Source organism: Chinchilla lanigera, unplaced genomic scaffold (assembly GCF_000276665.1).
Source record: "Chinchilla lanigera isolate Chin_1 unplaced genomic scaffold, ChiLan1.0 scaffold00034, whole genome shotgun sequence".
NCBI classification, from domain to species: Eukaryota; Metazoa; Chordata; class Mammalia; order Rodentia; family Chinchillidae; genus Chinchilla; species Chinchilla lanigera.
In genome coordinates this window covers 19,357,594-19,382,104 of record NW_004955435.1, presented here as the reverse complement: position 1 = coordinate 19,382,104, position 24,511 = coordinate 19,357,594, and the positions used below count along the sequence as shown (strand labels likewise).

General features: G+C 44.0%; 1 long non-coding RNA gene across 1 annotated transcript in view; it reads left to right on the top strand.

The window, feature by feature from the left end:
* The window catches only part of LOC106148997, a 33,552-nt gene extending 18,820 nt beyond the window's left edge, over positions 1-14,732 (top strand). The window contains exons 2-3 of the long non-coding RNA XR_001234851.1: positions 14,094-14,194; positions 14,628-14,732. This is a non-coding gene — a long non-coding RNA (uncharacterized LOC106148997). The remainder of the gene's footprint in view (positions 1-14,093; positions 14,195-14,627) is intronic.
* The last annotated feature ends 9,779 nt before the right edge of the window (positions 14,733-24,511 follow it).

Below are 24,511 nucleotides of genomic sequence, written 5' to 3'. Positions count from 1 at the left end.
CAATAATTAGAAGCTCCCATATATTAAAGCCAGAAGAATGGTGTAAGTAATTGAAGCTTTTCACCTTATCGGAGATTAAGGACAGAAACAAAGACGTGGAAAGAAGACGAGCAGGGGTCCATTCAGCAAGGACCAGATCAGAGTCTAGAAAGAGACTATGCAGTGCTCATGAAAACTACTCTGAAGAGGAATGTGATTGTTAGGATAATAATTCGCGTATTTATGTAATCATAAGCCAGGGAGCTGTTCCCTGGAACTGTTCATTACGTGTGTTCCCTGGGAACTGTTCATTACGTCAGAAGCAGCCAAATGAGGAGGGAGAGGCTGCCCCATTTGTAGCAGATCTTTCTACTCTTCCCTTCCTAGAGTAACATAAACCCACAAGAGGCTCTGTACAGACCTGCTAAGAAGGGAGCGGTATTGTGAGAAGCAGCGGTCTGAGTTGGTACTGTGGCCAGGAGCAAACCGTGGTTCGGTTTGTCTGCCCCCTCCCCAAACCTCAGCCATCCCTGGACGGGTGGGAAACCAATAAGATCACTTGGCATCAGTTTCTGCAACTTCTGGGGGTGCATGAGGCTAGGACCTGGGAGTTTCAGCGATAAGAAGAGTGCAGAATCAGGATGCTGGTTTTCAGGATCCTGTTTGGACACACATAGGTTGAGCGTTGATGGCTATGGGTGAGAGAGGTAACAGGACCGTCCTCTGCATACCATCCCTGCAGCCTGCGCAGTCCCATCACAGGGCGTGTGCCGAACCCAGGAGCATGGCGAAGTCCCAGAAGCCGGCCTTCCTGGCAGTGCTGAGCCCCTAGGCGCGGACTGTTGTTGTCTTAGTCACTGTCTCCTTGCTGAGACACAATACCCAACATCCACAAATTATTCTTTTTCTTTTTGTGCTGGGAATAGAACCCAAAGCTTCGCACTTGCCAGGCAGGTACTGTACAACTGAATTACATCCTTAGCCTGAGCATCAACAAATTAAAAGAGGAGATGTTTCTTTTGGCTCACAGTCTGTAGAGGTTTCCAGTCCATAGTCCGCTGGCTTCAAGGCAGGGCAGCATGGCAGAGGCGCAGAGTGGAAGAAGAGCCGCTCACTTCTGGCAGGCGGGAAGCAGTGGGGGAAGGGGAGGTTGTCTTTCCAGGTCTCTCTCCCATGGCCTCTTCTGAGCAGGCCCCACCCCCTAACAGCAAGCCCACTAAACTGCCCCCATAGTCCCGTCACCTTCCAAAGCTTTGCCTCTGAGCACCGGAGGCTTTGAGGAGCTGACAGAAACTGTAACAGCTGTCCAGCAGGCAGCAGAGGTCCAGGACATCTCAGAGAAATAAGGGCTCAAGGAATAACTGCGCTGGCAGCAGCATCATTATGGCTTTGCCATATCTAAGGAGATTGCTTTCATTTTTGTTTGTTTGTTTGTTTGTTTTGTTTGTTTTTTTTGACACAGGGTCTCAAAATGTAGTTCAGGCTGGCTTTGAACTCACAGTGATCCTCCTGCTTCCGAGTGCTGGGATTACAGTCTTGTGCTGCCACACCTGGCTTTTCTTTTCTTTCTTCTTTTGCTCTGTTCTTTTCTTTCGAACCTCCTGGATAATAGCTTTTTGTTTTTTATTATTGGTATATGTTTACCATTCTGACGATCTTCATTGCTAAACCCAATCCAATCTTCTCTCCATGAAATCTCCTAATTCCCCAAATCAGCTACCTGCTTGTGCTGGGAAAGGTGGGGCCTCCAGCTCTGAAAACAACAGAATGGGATGTGAAGGCAGAGGATGACATAGAAGGTAAAGAGTGAGGGCTGGGTATCACAGTGAGGGAGCTGGAATTGCCTATGTGTCTTAAAGGTTGTGAGGGGCTTAGAGTGAATCCATGTGTGGGGCCAGCAGTGCAGGGCTGGAGCAGGGCCTGGAAAGATGGTACTGAGGAGGGTGCTGAGGCAGGGAGAAGGAGCATCCAAAAGACTGTTCCACCCTCTCCCCAGCTCCACACACTGGTTTGTTCTGACCACCTCCTGGGAGTAATGTTGTCAGGCCGTTAAGGATGGTGACTCTTTCCAATCAGTTACCGAGAAAAGATGCAGGACTCAGCGCATGCATAAGTTTGGAGACTGTGTTTTCTTATGGAGAAAGGAAATTTCCACTGCTTGAGTTTTCAAAAGACTCTCAAGCATGTCCTCATGGGGTATGCTATTTCAAATTCAGAAACAAATTCAGTTGGGAAGTAAGAGCCATTATGCTGTTTGGATTTATTGACAGATTTTAGATCCAACATTTGTAAAGTACTACACTGTATAATTTAAAACCATCTTACACATTATCTACTTGGTTCTTGAAATAAACCTACTAGCTCCATTTTATAGTGGTAAAATTCAGGCCTGAATCAAATAAGTTCACATAACTAACAAATACCAGATTTCCTGAGCTTGCTGTTTGATTTATTTACCAACGCAAAATCTTGTGGCACCCCCCCTTCTATACTAATCAGGGATATCTTTAACATCTTAAGTCCCTAACTTTGAGCCCATGGATGAGTGTAAGTCCTCAGTGAAGCTCTTCAAATTACACATGAAATTAGAATGAAACTGCATATGTACTCTTTTTCCGAGGATGGAATCCATATTTTGATGCCCAAAAGATTAATCAGCACTGATAGAAAAGCTGCCACTGTTCTACTACACACCCACTACAAACAAAAACTAAACTGTTACCCTAAGTATAATGGCCTGCAAACTAAACCCTTTGTAGCTATTCCAAAGATATTTGGCATTGAGCTATGCAACATATTCAGATCGATTGGATCTATTTTATTGGAATGTTTTGGCAATGCGTACACACAACCTTCCCTTTCACTGTCCTCACCGTTCCCTCTGTCATTTCCTTCCATCCCCACACAGCTAGGGAAAGGAAGATGGTTGGACAGCCAGAGATAACTTTTGGGGTCTCTTTAGAACGTGATTTTTCCAGCCTCTTTAACAGACAGTAACGGTTTCCCACCCAGAACCTCCGTCTTTCCCATCCTGCACATTCCTCAGCAGGGCTGAGGACGTCCCTGAATTCAGTCCTATTCCCAATCCTAGCACATCAATCTTATTTTACTCAGTAGGAATTGACTCAAGAAGAAACATGTAACTCAATTCTGGTCCATGAGGTTGGAGGGTAACTCTTCTATGGATGCTTCTGAAAAGCTTTTTAGCTCTTAAAAGAACTATAAGGAAATCAGAGGTCTCTTTTCTGGTTTTAAATGTGTTTATACAGAGAAATGATCGCCAGAGCTCTGGCAGCAATCTTGCAGTCATGAGGGAAAATGTCTGGCATGAGTGAGGTGGCCAGGCAAAAGTACAGAAAAACCCTGCGCTCTCACTGGGGTTACTTAAATTGTGAACTAACTAATCCTGAAGTTTCCCATTTTCTAAATATTATGCTCTGTGACATATGTTATACTTAAGCTATTTTGAATGGAATTGACAGGTATCTTTTGGCAAAAATATGCTAAGTAAAATAAACCCCACTCTGTGGATCAACCTTTTGTGGAATATCTTAAAGTAAAAGTGTTTTACTGTTTTTGAAATAAACTCACCCTATAGATCATAAAGAAGTGCTATGGCTAGATGAATGATCATCATAGAAGAGTATTACTAGGTCTCCTGGGTTTACCTATCTAACCGAAAATTGCAACGTTTAGAACAGAAGGGACTTTTGGGATAATTATTGAAGTGATTTTTTAAGGCTCTCACAAATGGACTCCAATAGTCAGGCAGCAGTGCTTTATTAACTTATAAATTTTTATTGAAATTTATTTAGAATTTTATTTTACAATTTAAAATATTTAAAATCTTTAAATGTAAAAAGAGTTTTGCATTAAGTGTTTATCTGACATGTTAGAGACAACTAATGTATTAAACTATACTTCTGAGTTTACATGCTTCCATGTATAAAGCTTCTGCCATGATTTTTTTTGGTAAAAGCTAATTGACTTGAAATATTGCAACTCTGTACTGGTCTTTTCTCTATTATTATTGTTATTTTAAATGCAGATCTTCTAGTGTCTTTACCTAAAATTGTACACATGCGTATCAGCTAGAGAGTGCATGGCCTTTACACAATCAAATGCCAGGTAAAACACAGTTTTGCTCAGTATCTTGTGTGATTTTAGCGTAATAATCAGTTTTAAAATAACAGCTAGGGCTGGGGATAAAGCTCAGTGGCACAGCGCCTGCCTGGCAAGTACAAGGTCCTGGGTTTGATTCCTGGTCCAAAGAAACAAAATAATAACTGGACAAATTTTGTAATGTCATACTATGCATATTTTTAGAACTTGAAGATTTGAATGCTTCTGTCTTCTTTTTAAAGGGGGAAGAAGTTCACCTTTGGCAAAGCAAAACTTCTGGGTTAATTCTAGGTAATTGGTCAGCAAGGATCTTGGGCATAAAATATATCTTCAGTTTACTAAGCAAAACAAATCCTTTTAAAATTTTTTGAGTAAATATCTAACAAAGGCTGGTAATGGGGGATCTGAGGCATCACTGGGCATCTCATAACTAACAGTTGTTTTTCTACTCCCCCCCCCCATGAGTCAGACTGGACATTTGCCAACTAGGGAATGAAAACAGGTCTTACATGGTGTTACTGACTCCACTTCGAAGGGAAACCATCCAAACACTCCTTCTGCAAAATTTCTGACCTCAACTGTAGGGCAAACAAACTCATATTTGTAACCTTTCATTTATGAGAGTTAAAATTTTTCAATTCTGTGCTACCAGAACAAAATCCATCAGCACACTGACGGGTGAGGTGGTAACTGGACTGCAACAGTGGGGTCTCCCTTGCTGTCTAATGTTACCTGTTCACCAAAACAACGTTTCCCCTTGTAGATTGACTTGATCACAAGAAAATGCTACAAAACTAAACTTATAAGGTAGATATTAGAGTAATGGTGTCCACATTTCTCCATGTGATAGACACAGACTTGTCCATCCTGATTTGGACAAAGACCTTAGGAAAGTCCAGCAGCTAGAATAAAGCAAATACTGGGAAAGCACTTAGGAGCAAGTAACAGAAATTCAGTGGCTCAAACAAAGAGGTGTTTGTTTCTCTCACAGAACAAGAAGTCAGGAGGTGGACGGTGCAGTGATGGCCTGGCAGCCCAACAATGTCAGGGCCAGCATCTCTGGCCTTTCTGTAATGAGCACCAAAAGCTGATGTAGGTGCAGCCAACACTGTCACCCTCCAGGCAATAAAAGAAGCAAGGAAAACACCTGCCTCCTTTGTCCTTTCTATCGGGAAAGCAAAGCTTCTCTGGAAGCCTCCTACCGCTTCCTGCTTACCTCTCACTGGCCAAACTATCACATAGTCACTTCATGTGCGAGGAAGGCTGGAGAAGTATTTAGTTTCCCTGAGCTTTATAACTTATGTGAGCAAGAGAAAATGGGGTTAGGAGTGGGTGCTGAGTCACTAATATTCAGTGTACACGACAAAGAAAAAAGAAAGATTTTCCTGGTTACACTGGGGGAAATGCTACTTGTGGCCTTGTATTGAAACATCTCCTTAAATATTCATTGTGTGTCTTACTAGGTGCTAGGAAGTTTCAGAGGTTTGATTATAAAGTTTTTGTGCCTTGAAGAAGGAAGAACTTGCTAGCTGGGCTTACTGACCAGGTTCTTTTACATTGCAAAAGAATCATGGGAAATTCTCAATCTCCATTTTTGTGTAAACGAAAGGATGGAATCTCTAAGGACACTTCAAACTCCATAAAGTTCTCTAGTTTGGTATGAATAATTATTTAAGAGATTCTCTGTCCTTATTTCAGTGTTGCTGTCAGTATTCCTGTCAGCAGTATATTTTCCCAGTAACTTCAATGGTCTTTGCATTAACTTGATAGGATGGGACAATTGGGATGTTGCACAGAAATTATATTTTGAATGGTAGCAGTGCCACAAGAAGCAAGAACAGGTGTTAGAAGTTTAGAAAAGAAAGCAAGCCATCAGCATACATAAAAAGTGAGAATTTAGAACTTTAAGCTACCATTAATGGGCAAGTTATTACTACGAATTTCTGTCCTAACAGCTTATCACTGGTCATAAGATCAGTGGTCCCTGTAGAATCTTAGATGCTTTCCTGAGCAGGTAGGACACCTTCCTTCACACAGTCAAGGCATGTTCAGTGAGTACCTATTACGAGCTCTGCAGTAGGTGCTTGGGATATAAATCTGAAATGAGCTCTGAACTTTCATCTAAGGATGCTTGCATCTTCTGAGTGAGATGGACACTTGACTTAAGTTAAAATTCAGTGGGACAAGTTGTTATGCCACAATCATAGACCAAGTACCACGGAAATACAGGAGAGATGGAATTTAGTCAGGCTGGTGCAGGAGAAGAAAAAGGTAGGAAGTGAAGGATTAGCAAGAGTTCCCACAGGCAGGGAAATGGTACTTTTTGAGAGCCACAGAAATATGTTCGGAAAACTACATGTGATTTTGGACATCTAGAGCATACTTTCTAGAGAGTAATGAGGACCCAGAAAATTGATTGCATCTTCAGAGTATTTGGATGTCTTGCATACTAAAGGGTAGGCCTAGAAAACCAAGGCAAAAACTGTACTGGATACTGGTATCAGTGGTTTGTTTTTGCAAGAAGCTTTTATTTCTACTACTCCTTCATCACAGGGGCAGAAAGCATGGAAATTATTGGTCCACACTCTTTAACCATCAGAGTCTGAACCTCATGAATACTTAGCAAACATGATGCATTGCTTAATATTTGAAGATGGAAGAGAATCAGGAGCAAACTAAGTCATTTTCTCTCTGACAGTGGCTTGTAGATATTTGGGCTTTAGCAGAAATGATATTTTATAACATTTTCAAAGCATCTTTTCTCACATACCTGCCATATGACATCTGTCATCCTTAGTGGCAGTTTCCTGACCTGGGTTGTAAAACAACTTCCTGACTTGGAAGTGCACAGCTGCAGGGATAAGAACCTAAAGCTAGCCAGTTTTCCCCAACTTTCCCTACTCTCATCCTTCTAGCAGTTTCAAAAGCACCTAACCCCCTCTACTATGATGGACTGCTTGGAATAGCAAGAACATTTTCTTTTTCCTACTGAACATTGATCCTACATCAATAAAACCAAATGGTAAAACCCAAATCATTCTTATTAGTACTCAAACCCAAGGTAAATGTACACTTAAGCTTTATAAATACAAAGAAAGTTCAACAAGATTGCTGGATACAAGACTAATATGTAAGAAAACCAATGAACAAACCACAAACTTGGATATGGACCATGATTCTACTCCTTTATCTCCCACATCTAATTAGTCATCAAATCCTACTGATTATCCCTACTCAATATTTCTAATATCTCTCTGCCACAACCCTAATCCGGGCTACAATCATCTCTGTCTACATTATCACAAAAGCTTCCAGCTGTTCTTCTTGAATGCTTCTACCTTCTTGCATTCTCCACAGCATAGCTGGAATAGTTTTCCTAAAACATTGACCTCCAGCTCCTAACATGGTTTACAAAGCCCCCCTTAATCTTTCTCCTGCCTACTTGTATTTCCTGCTACATTACACTTCCTACTTGGAAATTCCAGCCATAGTACAATTCTTTTATGCTCTTAAGTGAAACTTTTCATAAGTACTTGACTTGCTCCGAAACATTCCCGATCTTCTCCTTGCATCCTTTCCCCCTTGAGCTCCTAACCAACTCTCAAGCATTAGACTGAACCCTACTTCCTCTGACCTTCAGAACTAGGTCAGAAGTCCTGCCAGGTGCTCGTGTAATTCATGGTGCCCTCGTCCTACCATAGCACTTAATACACTTTCTGCTTCCTGCCTGTTGGTCATTTTCCGTCAGCCAGCTGTAAGCTCTGTGGAGGCTGGGAGTGTGTGCATAGTTGTATTTTTAGTGCTGATACATGATAGGTGCTTATGAAGTCTATACTACAAGAAAGTCTCTATTCTAGGCCCTTCTCAGATATTGGGTTGAAGGTTGGGGGGATAGGGTGAGGGAAAGGCTGAGGTAAAGAAAATCAAAGCACTACTGGTGAATTATCATCCTGAACAAGCCAACGCAGAAGACCGCAGTGAAGTTCATTTATATCTCAGAAAACTCCAAATGCATTATCTCTTACTTCTCACCCAAACATCTTTGGGGAGCCCATGTGCTTAGAGGGGAAATTCAGGTAGACTGAGAAAAACTAACAACACAAAACACCTCATTGTGCTGGGGACACATCAGATGGTGCAGGTGTCCCTGAGAGAAGAACCCACAGCTTCCCGCTGGACTTCCTCATGTCCTCATGAAATAGGATGTGTTAATTCCCTTTGGTACTGATGAGGGACATGAATCTTAGAGAAAAAAATAACTTGCTTAAAGCTCTAACTCAGTAACAGACCAGCATGAATCAAATTATTATATGGTGTAAATAGGGAACTAACTTATTCTTTGTAAAAGGAGAGCAAATTTTCCCAATGTTTTACATTATCTGTTCACCCCTTTCCCATTGACTTGAAAGGATAATTCTACCATATGCTAATTCCCATAGCTGACAGATAATTTCCATAAACAAATGTTTCTTAGTTTCTTTTTAGTGATACTGCTATGCCGGCACCACATTGTTTTAATTACCATAATTTGTAGTATATTTGATATCTTGAAGCACAAGATTTTCTTGACTATTTATATACAATATATGAATTTTAGAATCAACCAAAATTGATTGGAAATTTCTATTGCAACTTTGATTGGAATTATGTTGAATATAGATTAATTTGGGGGAGAACCCCTGTGGCTTTACAGTATTGAGGTTTCTCATGCAAAATCTGTCTCACTGGTTTTGATCAGGTTTTTTTTTACTATAATCAATAAAATATTATAGTTTCTTCACACAGGTCTTGCATATATATTTTTAAATATACTCTGGGTCATTAATAATTTTAGTTGTTATAGGATAGTATCATGTTCTGTATCTATCTCTTCATAAATATGCACATTAAATATTAACTGAATATTGCTTGTGTGTAGAAAATCTGGCTGCTTTTTTTGTTTTCTGAACTAGTTGGATAGAAGAAATAAAGATAGGTAGCAAGGAGACAAGGAAAAATCATAATTTTTAAATTGCACTTTTAAGAAAAACTGCAGCTTCAGGGCATAAAGCTACTTAAGGTTACAGCCCATTTTTCCCTTTCAGGAAACTACTCCAAAAGTTTTTTTCCAAGGGTCTTAAAGACACATGAAGCATGCAAGGTGTGAGCCTTGTATCTCATCCCAGATTCCCGTCTTGATTCCTTCCACCTTCACACTTTCCTCCAAGCTTCGAACACATGCAAATGCTTTGCTTTCTAACATGGCCCACCACATGGGTAACTTGGCAGACAGTAGAAATACATACCCTAGGTCACCTATTTTGAGGACACCCCACAAGATTACCTGAAAAGCTCCAAGCCCAGACCGAATATACTTCTCTCTTGAGGGCCCGCACTCTTTCTCTCAGTGTACACTTCTTTAATTCTGCCTAATAAACCTTTCTGATGCCTCTCATTCTGCACCCTGAAAATTATTTTCCTGTGATGAGAATCAGTGAACCTACTACCTACCCGACGGGTGGGGTGAGCTGAGGTCCCCATCTCTTCTTTGGAGGATCTCCTTGGACCCTGAAAGTTCTAATAGTTTTTTCAGTTGTTTTCCTCTGAACTGTCTGCAGAGACAATTGTAATAAATAGCAGTGCTCAGCCTCAGTCAGGCACCTAAGGATCTACACATACTGACTCATTTAATTTTTGCAATTGCTTTATGAGATAGTAACTTACTAGCTCTGCTTTTTAGCTGAGAGGTTAAGTGACTTACCCAAGCCACACAGTAAAGGCTTGCATTGTGTTTACCTCTCTATGGTCTTATTTGCAAATAATAGATTCACTCCTTCTGCAGTACTTTTGCTTAATTTTAATTTTTTTTTCATGTAACATTTACCAGCACTCTTAAGAGTACTGCCACAGGCCTGAACTAGGAGGAGGAGAGCAAGTTGCTCACTTCAGTTGCAAAACTTAGGGAGGCATCTGAAAGTTCATTAATCAGGACAAAGAATATTATAATGAATACTAGCACCACGTAAGACTTGGAAGCAAAAGGAGAAATTAGCAACACTGAAAGCTGCCTTTGTTTGAAATTTATATATTTTGTTCTTAAAGAATTTTTGGAATTAATTTTGACTTAGTAAATATTTTTTTACTGAGGAGTAAGGGGTTTTTAGTTTTTGAATTTTTAATCGACATGCAGTCACTGTACCTATGATAATTTTCTAGTTTTGGGGGCACATTCTCCAATTCTGTACCTTGGGCAAGTTCCTTGCTCACAGAACCCCTGTCCTAGCTCCGACTCTGTGAGAGTCTTCCCTCACTCTGAGGGGAAGGTTTCTTCTCTTTCATTTTTTAGTGTAAAGTTTATTGTGAGGTTTTCCCTATATTTTCTTCATAAATTAACCCTTTTATTCCTGATTTTCTAAAAACTTTTACGGGGAATAGCCATTGAAATTAAACAAATAAAAGATGACCATTTGGTATTTCCCCTCTAACCTAAGAGCGTAATAAATTCCAAAGATTGTGAGACAATGTGTTGTTATCCTAAATAAACAATAAGCATCTTTATGGGTAAATTATTTTATGTCATCTAGATTACATCCTTAGGGAAAATCCTCAATGTAGGTTAGTGGACAGGAGTTTCATTTTAATCTCCTTTATTTTACACTATTCCCAAGTGAAGCACTTTTTTTTAAGTACACTTTTATCAGTTTTAGCAGTGATCCTTTGCTAGCATCTTGAGGACTGTGACACACACGTCCTGGAGGCTCTCATACGGTTTTCTATCATGGTTCATGAGAAGCTATACAGTATTGTGAAACTTGTTGGGGTCTTTCAATGCCTTTTATAGGAGATGGAAAAAAACATCCACGTATGGTGGGATTCCTGCTATAGAATCCCATAGTATGCCTGAGTGGCACAGAAAAATCGACTAGGGAGGAGCCAGAGAAGTCACTACCTCTTTCTTTGTGGCATGGCTGGGAAGGTGGGGTAGAGATGATTTCACGAGTGACTCATCCAGGACAGGTCAACCTCTACTCTCTTCCAGGAGACCCTGTGCCTGTTGTTGTGCCTGTTGGTTAGCAGTGTAGGGTGTGCCCCGGAACGAAGCCCCTGCAAGTGCTAACGTGAGGTGGCAAGGTGCCCAGGAGGTGCAGGGCCAGTGGCTGAGCAGTGCAGGGACATCTCTGTAAGGACGAGGGCCTGCTTGTGTTCTCAGCTCCATTGCCATGCTCAGTATAGAGCCCAGTCCCCAGGTGTACTCAGTAACTGCCCAGTGATCAGCAAGAGAAGGCATCGCTAAATCCTGCCGGGTCATGCCAGTAAGGACTAAGCTGAGAAGGAATATGAGAAGTCATTGAAAATCTAACCACGTTTGTATCCCCAAAGCCAAGGAAAGTTGTTGTATTGTTTTGTTTTGTTGGTACAGGGAATTGAATCTGCAGCCTTTTCATGAGCTACAGCTCAGCTTTTTTTTTTTTTTTTTTTAAACAGGGTCTCCTTAAACTGCTAAGTTGCCCAGGCTGCGTTCAAACTTGGAATCCGCCTACCTTGGCCTCCCAGAGTTTTGGGATTACAGGTGTGCACCACCTAGCCCAGCAGAAAGAGTGTTGTAAGTGTAGGGGATGAACACCATTGCACTGAGTTGCTGAGAAGTCACAGCAGATACAAAACATTTAACGGTAGGCAAAAAAGAAAACTGTCATAGTAATGATTTGTTTTCTTAAAAGAGGTATGGATGTTCTTTGGTGCATGATAGGAAATTCGGACACGGGTGGTGTAAGGTTGGGGCAGCACTCCACAAGGCCAGCGAGGACCCACCTCCTTCTCTCTGTCTCTTTCCATGGGTAGTACTGTAGGTTAGATTTCCTCCTGTGTCACAAAAGGGCTGTTGCACCTGCAAACACCAAGCCCATTTCCACAGCTGACAAAGTAGAGAAAGGAAAAAGCATAAAGAGCCAGGCAACTGGGTCTGACCATGTTCTGCAAAAATGCAAAGGTTTTCCCCAGAATATGCTTTTACTTTTCTTTCTTTGATGACATGTAAGTATATATGCAGTCACTTTTCTGGCTCACTTCCTGATTTTTCCTCAAAAATCTTGAGCTTCCATCTCTGTTTAAATCGGCAGTGTAGTTCATCCTCTGTGCTTAAGGAGCGGTCCCCAAGGTGACTGAAAAGATTGGGATTGTGTTAGAGGCGAGGAGGAGGGACAGAGGTTGGACAATGGATGCCGTCTGTTACAAAAGTTATATTTTAAAAGATTCAAATAGAACCTGCTCCATAATTTGCAAGTTCCAGTGAAAAATGAGAACTCAAAATCCTTGTTCAAGATTTGTTATGAATTTTTGAGACAGCAACAGTGGAGCATTACAGCGATCATAGGCCTTCCTCAGTTCAGCGTCTAGGAGCGAGCAGAGGCGCCACGCCCATGAAATCCACCCTGGATGCGAAACTGTCCCCAGAGCCGGGCAGGCAGGAGACCCTTGGTCAATCTGCGAGAACTGGGGAGGACAAAAAGGAGAGAGAATGCAGGGGGCTGAGGAGTGAATGTGAGGTGAGGAAGTGGAGAAGCACCAACACCCCTGGGAGAAAATAGACAGAGGAGGAAGCTGAGAAAATAGGGGAAAATAGAAGAAAGTGGGTGGAGGCCAAATGTATCCAGCAAACTGCTGCTCAGCGCTTTCTGTCTCTTAGCCCTGGGCCAGCTTGTGCTAGAGCTTGGGGGTGACTTTCCCAAGGCAGGTGGGGAGGGGCTGGACAAGGGCTGCACTCAGCTGCGGGGAGGCCCAGCCCTCCGCAGAGCTCCGGGCCCTGAAGGGGGACCAGGATCCAAGCCACTTCTGCTGTGGATGAGCACACCCCCATTCCTGCACCTTAGCTGGCTCCCCTGTCACACACAGCTCACTGGAGGGTGACCTGTGCACAGTTGTCGCCCTTTGAGCAGACACCGCCTCCCGCTGCACTGCTATTGGCCCCAGCCCCTCAATGCTAATTTTGAGGGGTGTTAATTTTCAGAGATTCCATAAATATATAATGATGATACTGCAGGAAGAAGAGAGGAAGCAGGAGACAGTATCAGTTTATGGAAATCTACTCCCTCCTCCACCTCCTCTGCCATCTTCAGAGCTCTGGGCTATGCCACTGGGTGATGTAAACAGTGCTTCAGTGATGTCACCCCCCCACACCAGTGCCAGGAGACGTAAATTTCATTTCCCAGAAGATGCAGCAGACAGGAGCTTCTGGGCAAGCAGTGACTCTAGCAATAAATTATTGGCAGAAGGGAGAGACTTAATGGGAAGGCTTGTGATCCTACAGCAGCCAGGCTATAAATCTAAACTGAGGAGGGGCTTCCTTTAGATCAGAAGATGGATTCATTAGCAGCAAAACAAATAACCCCAAAGCCCACTTGGAAGTATTGGGCACTAGAAGAAAAAGAATCAAGATGTGATACATGTATGTACCAATACCCCATGATGAATGTATTCATTATGTGCGGCAAACATAAACCAACAAAACATGTTTAAATAAAGCTGTGCTGTTCACTGTAGTAGCCACATGTGGCTATAAATTGAAGTTAATTAAAATTAAATATAATTTTAAGTTCACCTTCTCGAAAAAAGTACTAATAAAAACCACATCTAACTGAGATAAAAAGAAGCAGACACCTTTTGCTAGGAAGAAAAAACATCCCTCTCAGAGGGGAGCAGACCCCAGGGAGGCTCCTGTGATCCTTGGGAGGACAGGGCAGCAGGCTCGGAGCTGGGCAGTGGGGTCTTCTTACCACCTCGTAGTCAAGACAGGAGTGTGGCAACCTACACTACGCCTGACTGAACTTACCTGAGAGTCACAAAAATGAAAACTGAATGGAGAATACCAAGGGTGCACCCAGAAAGCAAAGGAGGGCAGGTTGCAAGCTTAAATCTGTCCCGTTGCTATCACTTGTCAACACAATGCACTGGGAAAAAAAGCATAGGGCATTTCAACTAACTGAATATGAATTCCATGTGGTCTCCCTCCACAGCGAGAGTTCACACCAAACGCAGCCTGCAGGAAGAAACCAGAGGCCTTGTTCATCTTGCAAGATGCCTGGGCATCTAAGACGTCAGAACATACTTTCCAAAGGTGATGCCACCACCCAGGATAAACTCCTGGTAGACTAGACCTGGGACATGCAATCCACTCCGTGACAGGCCAAGGCCAAGGGCAGCCCACACTGAGGAAGGGAGCTGGACTCCTGCTGTGATGGCACCTGCATGAGTTCCCAGGCTGTTCTTCTAGAATTTTTGCGTAGGGCAGGGATGTTAGGCCATAGCTATTAATGTCCCCACTGTTCCCTCAGATGAGGAAATGAGTATTCAGAGAGGTTAGAGGATATGCCTTGGGTCACACAGACCTGGGGCTTCTCTCAAATCTCAAACTGTTCTTACTGTCCTGTGCTGCAGTGTCAGACATTCCCACTGGGCATGGGAGAAGAGTCAGCGGGAATTCCACCTTTGGAGCAAGATGCTTCTATGTCCACAGGTTGGTCTGGAGACTCATTGTGGTTTTCCAATAGACCTGACAGTGAACCCTACTCCGGAAGTGCTCTCAGCAGCCTGGACCAAAGTCACTTCCTCCATAGTCTGCGGCCATCTTTTCTTCAAGCTGAAGCTGGGTCAGAACTGGCAGGTAAGAGGGTTGGGGCCTGAGCTCTTTACCCCATAGGATGTTTGCTCCGACTGGAGACATAGATTCAATGCACCACACTTGGACCTGAGAACCTTCATCAAAGAGTCCTCCCAGGGGAGTCATTGTTAAGGCTGGCTGAGGAACTGTAGCCAGAGGATGCTACCTTGGGGACAGGTACCATTTCTTATTCATTTATTTCACAGTGCCTACCATGTGGTAAACTCAAATTTGAATACATTTTGAATAAAAACACCTGGATCTGGTCTTAATTATGCCACTTAAAGGCCAAGTGACAGTAAGCAAATCCCTAAAGCTCCTCAGCTCATATCCCCAGCAAGGTGCCTTAGACCAATGAAGTAGTGAGGAATAAATGAACTGAAGTGTGTGAAAGAACTTGATGAATGAAAATGTTCTAAAAATGTAAAGGTTCAGGAGGAAGTGGTGCTAAGGTTAGAAATGCTTTTCTTGTCACTTTTTATCTGTCCTTGCCAATTTCACACTTGCAGCTTAGCCTCATATACACTGGAAAGATGGTGGATGGATGAGGTAGAAAGATAAATCAGCCACAAGTTGCTGACCATTTCCAATACCCCTCTATCTCACGAGAAGCAGCAACATTCCTAAAAGTGCATCTGCAATTACCGTGGCAACCTGGGGATGGCACACCTTGCAGCCTGGTGTCCAGAACATTGGTCTTGTGCAGATACTCTGTGTGTGTGCGTGTGTTTGTGCCCAGGGAAGAGTGGGTTGGTTCACCTCTTCTGCACACTGAAATGGTTATTCAGAGAACAGGAAGTGCCTACAAAGAAGACCAGCGTTTATCCCCAGTGTACACAGGAAGTGGGTTTTTTTGATGCTTTAGTCCAGGGATTCATGTGTCATGGACCCCAAACTAAGAATGATTTTTACATTATTAAATGGGTGAAAAATCAAAAGAATATGTCATGGCCTGTGGAAGTTACGTTAAATCAAATGTCAATGTCCATTAAACACCATTTCATCAGAACTCGGCCTACTGCCTTTCACACCACTTGTGGCTTCTTCCACAGTGGAAGCCAAGCTGTGAAGGAGGCTTGGGCCCACTCAGCTTGAAATATTTACTCTGGGGGCCTTTACAGTAAAGGGTTGCACATCTCTGGTCCAGGCCTTAAATTCAAGTGACCTTCACTCAGAAGGGATGGGTGTGGATTTCACTTATCCTGGGGGCACATGACAAACCAAGCACTACCCTGTCTTCACAGGCCAGCTGAAGCACCAAGCCACATCACAGTTCAGTGTGCTCCTAGCATGTGTAAAGAACTCATGGTATGAAGCACTGTGGCCCCGACACAGGGTCCTGACCACTTCAGACCCCACAGAGGGGCCTGTCCTGCAGCAGTGGACTGAAGTACCTTCAGCAGACGGTCCCGTGGGTGTCTAGACATGGGATTGCTCTCACACCCAGGCACCACCCTGTGCCAGCCAATTCCAACTGGCATCTGCAAACAGGTGTGGGTAGACTCATAAAGCTGAAGTCCCTTGGGCCACATCTGCAGCAGTCCATGGGTTACCTGCCTTTGATGGATAGCTGTGTCCCCTGTTCCTTTAGTGGATTGTTTTATTGTTTTCCCTGTTACCTTTTTATGGCAAGTACTGCATGCACTCTGGTCTCTCCCTTTCTTCACATTCCCTGCTTCACATGGATTTATAATATCTCCTTTCTGGGTGGCCTCACAAGGCCTATTCTGATGCCACCTTTAGTAAGGCTTGTGGGGGGCAGAGACCAAGCCAGCAATGGACAGCACCAGGTGTGCAGCAGTGCCGACGAAGAGGTGAAATGACAAAATAATGTTCAGTGTCAGCAGCCCTCGTGTCAGCTCGTTTAGTGCAGAAACAATGGGTCCCTCCATCAAGTGTGATATGGCCAGAATAATGGAGGAGGCTTTCAGGCCAGGTAGCCAGCTTTCAAGGTTCAGTGCATGCTTGGCACTTCATGATGGCACCTAGAAGTGGAGCTCAAAGAAAGCAGACAAGGCCAGCTGGGCTTTGGAGAGTGAGCCTTTGTAAGAAATATGGACAAATCTCCTGAAGCTGCTAAATGCAACAGGATGTACGTGTAGAGGGTTGTCCCCAGGGGGAAAAAAAAATTGGCAAGGGGAGGGGTGGCCACAGGAAGTTGTCCTGTCAGAAAATAAACTCTGGTCCAGGCATCCATGGACTCAATATGGAGGGCAGAGGGCATATCTCCGCTCCTTGGAGGAAGACTGCTATGGCAAAGAGGGTACTGTTGGCTATGGAAGGGCTCCCAGGTGGGACAAACCATGTAACATCAGGGGAAAGATTGAATGGGCTGTGAAATTTACAGAAGAAAGACTTAGGTAGGTTAAGGAACAGCAGTGCTTTGGGTCCTGCAATCTGCCCTTCTGCGCAATGCTTTGAGGTTCTGTTTTGGTTCAGCTGGGCTGCAGACTGCCCCTGTGTGCTGAACCAGTGAGCAACACCCACCAGGTTTACTAGAACAACCCCTCCATCTGTGAGGCCCCAGGTTGGCACCCTGAACGAACAGATGACTTGACCCTGGAGCACCCAGATCTTCCCATCGTTTCACTCTGTGCTCCTTACCTCTCAGCCTTGCGCTCGGCTGGCTTCCTTGATGGGAAGGTGGCCACCACAGACTTAAGCATCGTGTTCTTGTACATGAAACCTACCCAGCTGTACATGGGACTGGGTCTCTCTCAGGCTCATTTTTAAGGTTGAGGAAATTGTCACAAGAAACTCTTCTCTGCAGCCTCCTCCTCTGGCCCAGTAGCTAGAACAGGGTTATATTTCCATTGCTGATCTTATCTTGAGAAGGAGGAAAGAATGAGCAGGCCTGGTGTGCATGGGGGCCCAGACTGAGACACTGTAAAGTCACCATCGCTGACCTCAGGAACACTCTTAGTGCTGGTTTGCATTTATACTTTCTTCTACTCTATTTTCCTACACTAGCCATTCTCAGACTGAAGCGTCAGAGTCACGTGGAAGGGTTGCTGAAACACAGACTGACAGACTTGGTCACAAATTCCAGATTCAGATCCAGAGTGGAGCCTGGGAATCTATTTCTGACCGGTTTGTAGGTGATGCTGATTGTCTGGGTTCCAGGTCATACTTCAGAAGCCACTGTTCTGGATCACTGCCTCTTCACCTGTCCAAAATAATCACAATTCCCATAACCTCCTTCCTCCTCAACTAACACTTCCCCCAACTGCTGTAATCTCAACCATTTAAACTCGGTGCCTTTTTCACTGAGAAAAAGGATAAACAGAGAGGAAACTGTTCCCTGGCCATTGGACCTAAGGTGTGCTTGTTTATTTCCATTTCCTTCCTGCAACTCAGGACAGTCATGCCCCTGTTAAGGCCCCCTTGTACTGCTGCAGCTAATCTCCCATATGGGTCATTTACATCCTAAAAGAAAACCAAACTACAGCAAAACAAATAAACAGAAACCTCCATTGCCCCTCAAGTCCCAATATTACCTCCACTGTCCAATTTCCTTTCCAGCAAACCTCTTGAGGTCCCTATCTCTGCTCACTCCCTCCCCTCTTTTCCTTTATTCTCTCTTGAACCCAGACTAATCAGACCTTTGTTCCCAACAATTTATTGACACTGCACTTGTCAAGGTTAGTGTCTTAAAATATCCGAGACTGGGTAATTTTGTTTTGTTTTTTGAGACAGGTTCTCAATATGTAGTTTATGCTGGCCTTGAACTCACTCTGTAGCCCAGGCTAGTCTTGAACTCACTGCGATCATCCTGCCTCAGCCTCCCAAATGCTGGAATTATAAATATGCACCACCATGCTCAGCTTGACTGGTTAATTTATATTTATTTATTTATTTATTTTTGGTACCAGGAATCGGACTCATGACTTCAGGCTTGCCAGGCAAGTGCTTATGCTGCTAAGCTGTATCCCGGCCCTTGACTGGATAATTTCTAAAGAAAAAAATTATTTCTTACAGTTTTAGAGGCTGGGAATTCCAAGGTCTAGGCCCACATCTGGTAAGGCCTTCTTTTATGGGACCTCCATACAGAGCTCCAAGGAAGCACAAAGGCATCACATACAAGGAGCTCAGAAGAGGCAGTTGAACTAGTTTTTAACAGACCCATTCATAACTAACCCATCCCCTCCATAATATCTACTAATCCATGAATGAATTGATCCAGGCATGAAGGCAGAACTGTCATGACCTAAAATGACAATCTGAACATTATCACATGGCTAGCTTCCCACTTGAGCTCCCATTTAATCACCGTCCAAAGGCCTTACACCAAACACCAGTTACTTCAGAGAGGAAATTTCCAAGAGATGAGGTCTGAGGGACACAGAGTCGAAGCATGGCTTCCTGGTCACTCTGGTGGTGCTGTCTCAGTTCTCATGTCACCAGCACGCTCAGCATGGCCCTTGTTCCCGTACTCTCCCCTGCCTCGTGACTGCTGCCTCCCAGTCTTCTCCTCTGGGTTTGCTTTGCTTCCCAGACCACTAACCCCTAGCACGTCCCTGGACTGACAGCTCTCTAGCTGCACTCTCTGACAGTTTAAGTCATTTTATCTAGGGTTGCAATTTTGAATGTCCCCTACAGGCTGTGACTCCCAAATTTACATCTTCAGTCCAGACTTCCCAGAACTCCAGAGACGTGCGTCCTCTGGCTCTGTTGCCTGCAGATCCACAGTGGGTATGTCAGAGTCAGCATCTCCAAACCCAACCTCACACACACACACACACACACACACACACACACACACACACACCTCTTCCTACCCTCAGCAATAGAAACTCTATTCTAGTTCCTCAGGCCCCCAGCTTGGAGTCAGGCTTGGCTGTCTTGTTCACATACCACATCCAAACCCTAAGCAAAAACCTTTGCTCTACAGCACTCTCAAAATATATCTAGCACCTGACCCCTTCTCGCACCTTTTTCTGCCACCAACTCTGGTACCAGCCATTCTCATCTCCTGCCTCCATTACTATACAAGCATCTCTGCTGAGCTCCCTTCTTCCTCCATTCCCCACTCCCAGCAATGTTCAACACAGCCAGCCAGAAATTGCATTTAAATGTAAATCAGATTCATTTTTCAGCTCAAAATCTCACTCAGAGAAAAAAAACCCCAATCCTAGGCCTGCTAGTGATATATAGAGCCATGGCTCTAACTTTAAGCCACCCACCCCCTTTCTCTGCAGTCATGGAGCCCCCACTGTGCCCTGAGGACTTCAGGTACACTCATGCCTTTCAGAAAGGAACTGAGCCTTCACAGAGGCCTCTGCAGCAGATGCCCTGGGCCTCACTCCTTCTCATTGCTGTTCAGATGCCTCCTTATCAGCAGGCGTTTCCCTGACATTCGTATATGAAGTAGGAACAACACCATACCCTCATTTCCACCTCAACACTTTCTCTTCCCTTCAACTTGCCCTGTTTTTCTCACAGCACATACTACCACCAGGCACTGCATTTACTAATTTGCTTAAATCTCCCTGCTAGAATGTAAGCAGTGAGAAGGCAGAAAATTTGAGCACATGGTAGGCATGCAAAAGGATGCATTGAGTTAATTAATGGGAAGGGGAGATCCCATAGTAAGCTAACAAATTAGCAACTAAGTTATCCTTGGACTCTTGTGCATTAGATCACTGGTAATCAGTCCCACAGAACCCGTCACCTCTGCATTTCCAGGCTGAGCTACTGGGCCTGCAGAACTATGGTTCTCACAGCCTACGAACTGTTAGTCCCCGGTGGGTGCTATCATCCTGAGACACCTGGCCAGTCTGCTGCCCTCAAAGCATTATCTCTTTTCAGATTTTCCAACTCCTGAGTCTTTTGTACTTCAGGAAACTCATGGCAAATTCTCTGTGCAATGCAGACAATCCCTCTGATCAACCCAGTTCACTAGTTTTTTCCATTGTTTTTCTCAAAAGCGGCCACATACATTTGCACCCTCAAAAATCCTATGCGGCAATTCACCCTCTCCTTCCTCCCACACAACTGTATTCCCAATTAAAGTGGACCAGAGCTGTGCTGATAGCTGTGTCTACTCATAGCAGAACCACACATACCTCGACAAGAAAATTGATTATGCTATCAGTATACATCACTCTTCTGCTGGCACAAGTAGACTTGCTTCTTTCACGTGAGCCAAAACCTTTTCTCATCCCCAGACAATGGTGTTCCTTTGTTAAAAATAGAAAAACACAGCATCCTGTGAAAATGGCATTTCCATGGGGAGTTGTATTGCTTGGAGCCTGGCCAGTGCAGCACTGGATTCATGATGACGCTGTCTGGGCCTCCTCAGGTAGATTTTCTCCTCTTCTGGGAAAAATTGAATTTCAGGTTTAGGAAGAACCAAAAGGTCATGAGATTAGCAAAAGGACACAGAGGGACCCAACCGGAAATCAAAATGAGTGGGGCAGCAGCCTAATCCCTGTGGCAACCTTCCCCTGGAAGAGATTAACCTGAACTACTTGATGAAAGCAGGCCAGCACCTTAGGAGGAGCTGGGAAGATTTTCATTGGCTTACTATGGTTGTCCACTTGTAACTGAGGCAAGGAACTTAGTTTAGAACAGTCCGCAGCAAAAGAAGGTGAATTTCAAATCTGCTAAGCATCTTGGTAAAATGGACCATTAAATTTCCATATCATCAAGCAGAAGAAAATTCCCCTTAAGTAAGACACTAAGAACCAGCTGGGGGCATTTAGTTTTGAGCAGTAGCAGAGCAATGTGAAGGAGATAATCAACACCTGAATTCAAAATAACAGCTCCATCCTGCTGAACTGGGCCAAAAGCTGCGAACACGGACTAGGGCAGTGGTGGTGAATCTATGGCATGCGTCTGCAGCAGGCACGCAGAGCCCTGTATGTCAGCACCTGAGCCAAATCACCCCAGCAACTGAGCATCAAATAACAGCTGTTTTTTTCTCAACTAAAACCTCAGTATTCGGGTTTCATTGTTGGCGCTTCACGATAAGTAAGTGGTTTGGGGTTGCAGTTTGGGCACTGGATCTCTAAAAGGTTTGCCATCACTGGATTAGGGCCACTTATTTGTGGCCATAAGGTAAAGAAATCTGGCACAAGGTAGAGAAATTTAAAGCATAAATTCTGCCTGATAGTTGAGCAATTAGAGTCTGTTTCCCTTCTCTGTGCTTGTGTTGGGTATTTCAACATGTTTAAATAGATGTAGTGCTAGTCATAGTTCTTTGTAATCTGCAAAAGGCTAGAAAACAAATTCGTATTTTGTTATCTAGCTTCTATTATCATATTCATAGTGTGGAAATTTTTAACATCAGAAGAGTTTGTGTGTCATAGACTCCTCAGTTAGTGGCTGTCTCACCTAAGCCCTTCCAGCTGCTGTCCCCTGGGAACTCTGCTGTGGTGGATTGACAACTGGTGGTCAACTTATAACCCCCAGCTGAACTGGGTAAGCGTGGTGCTGGGTGTGGGAGGCCCACCTGGGGACTGTTGCCAGCAGCATAAGAGGCAGAATGGGAGGAGGAGGAGGACGGCTGTTGGGATCTGAGTAAAGGCTGTTGGGAGCTGGCAGAAGTGGTAAGGAGCTGTTGGTTCTCTTGGAGGAGGTTGTCCTGCTGGCCTTCCTGATGAACTTGGCTGTTTTCATCTTCCAAGGAGCTTGGGACCCTGCTGGCACTGAGAATGGCTTTGGTTCACTTTGGGGAGCTCTGGTCCTCACTCTGAGCATCACTTCCTGGCTCTGGAGGGGAAGAAGGGGCACTGCCAGTCTCTTGGAGAAGCTTGTCACATTGGCTTTCCTAATGGGAACTCGGCTGTCCTGATCATTGGAGGAGCTCAGGACCTCACTGTTACTGAGGATGGCTGTGGTGCTTTTTGGGGAAGCTCTGCTTCTTATTTTGAGTGTCGCTTCCTGGCTCCAGTGTAGTTCCCCCAGCCTGCTAGCACAGATCTGTCATCCTGCTGGCACAGAATTTCTAGATTCCACCACTGACCTTTGGCCTTTCCAGTGCAGGTTCGTGAAACAGGTCTGCATGAGACATTGTCATGGGCTCTAGGCCTCCAGCTGGATTCATAGGAGGCATTGTTATAGGCTCTAGGTCTTCACCTGGACTCATGCAGGACATTATCTTGGGATCCAGGCCCTCAGCTGGATTCTTTGATTTTTAGTATGTGGACAGATTTCCTGCACTCTCTTGTATATGATTCTCTGGGTGACTATTATAAATAATTTTATAAAATATGTGTCCTGTATTATACTGTTTCCCCTTGCAAAGATCCCCAAAACCAGACATCTGCTCACCTGGGGAATGTGGGAGTCTATCAAGACTCAGGAGGTGACAGGGAGAACTGAACTATCTTCTCCAGTGGTAGCGTATCTGCAGTCTCCTGGACAGCCTTGTCATAAGGCAGATCCTGGTTCAGGAGGTCTAGGATTCTTCCTCGGTAATGAACTCTCAGACATGCCTATGCTTCTGGTCCAGGGACTGCACTTTGAGGAGCAGGGCTTTGTGGTGTATACTGTGCCATCTCAGTTCTCTTTTCAATGATGGACTCACCAAAGAGGTAGATTTAGATGTGTAACTGGTTAGAACATTCATGTAGTGCACTGATTCTCAAAGGATGGTCCAGGGACTAAGTATGGTGTGCATTGCCTGAGAACTTGTTCAAAATGCTAAATCTTGGGCTCCAAAAATTCTGGGAGTGGGATCGAGTAAGGCGTGTTTTAATAAACCCTGCAGGTGATTCTTGAGAACAACTGCTCTAGCATATTAAAGCCAGAGATTGAAACAAAACAAGCATAACATATAGAGCCCACCCCAGAGAATCTACTGGTCATTTGGCAGTGCCTCAGGCATCCTTGGAGGGCTGGAGATGTAGCTCAGAGACTGAGTGGTTGCCCAACATGGGTGAGGCCCTGGGTTCAATCACCAATGCTGCGAACAGAAAAGGCATGCATGGAGATTCTAATATCTAGTCAGCAGCAAGCACAGCTGGGCTCAAGCGCTCGGGTAGGCATCTTAGTAACCACGATGGTCTGCTTGCAGAATCGGACAGATAATTGGAACAGTGGGTGCTTTGGGCTCTGAGGAGAGCATGTTCCAGAGGGTGTAAGACACACAAATAAAGCCTCACTCCTCAACCTGACATAGCTCATTGTTTCCCTTAGGCAGGAGAGAAGAAATAAAGGCAGGTTAGAAAAGACACAGGAAATTGTAATTTTAAACTTGTAATTTTGCGAAAACTACAGCTTCAAAACACTAACAAACTTACCCAAGGTTAATAATGCCTTTTTTTTTTACCCCTAGGCTTGTTTTTCTTCTAGGCTCATCACGTCTAAATCTCTAAGAGCCTTAAAGATACAAGTCCATAAATTTGGCCTATGTTTTCCTTCCGATAGTATAGATCCATAAATCCCAAAGACTTCCACTCTCAAACAGTACTGTTCATTGGGTACCACATCTCCAAACTTCAAACATAAATAAATGATTTGCTTTATCAAACCTTGTTGATGAAGCCAGTTTTTGTTTTAGCCTACTAATGGGCAATTTAACCCGAAGGAAACAAATAGCAGGTACACAATAAATAACTTAAAAAATAAAAACCCTAGATCATCCTTCCTAAAGACACCCTAAAACCCCATAAATATGCTCAATCCTAAACCATAGTGCATTTTACCCTTCAAGCACCCACACTTTTTCTCTGAGTGTGTATTTCTCGATTCTGCCTAATAAATCTGACTATGTCTTTCCCTGACTTATCCTGAAATGCTTTTCTGTAACAAGAGCAGGCCAGGTTGGTG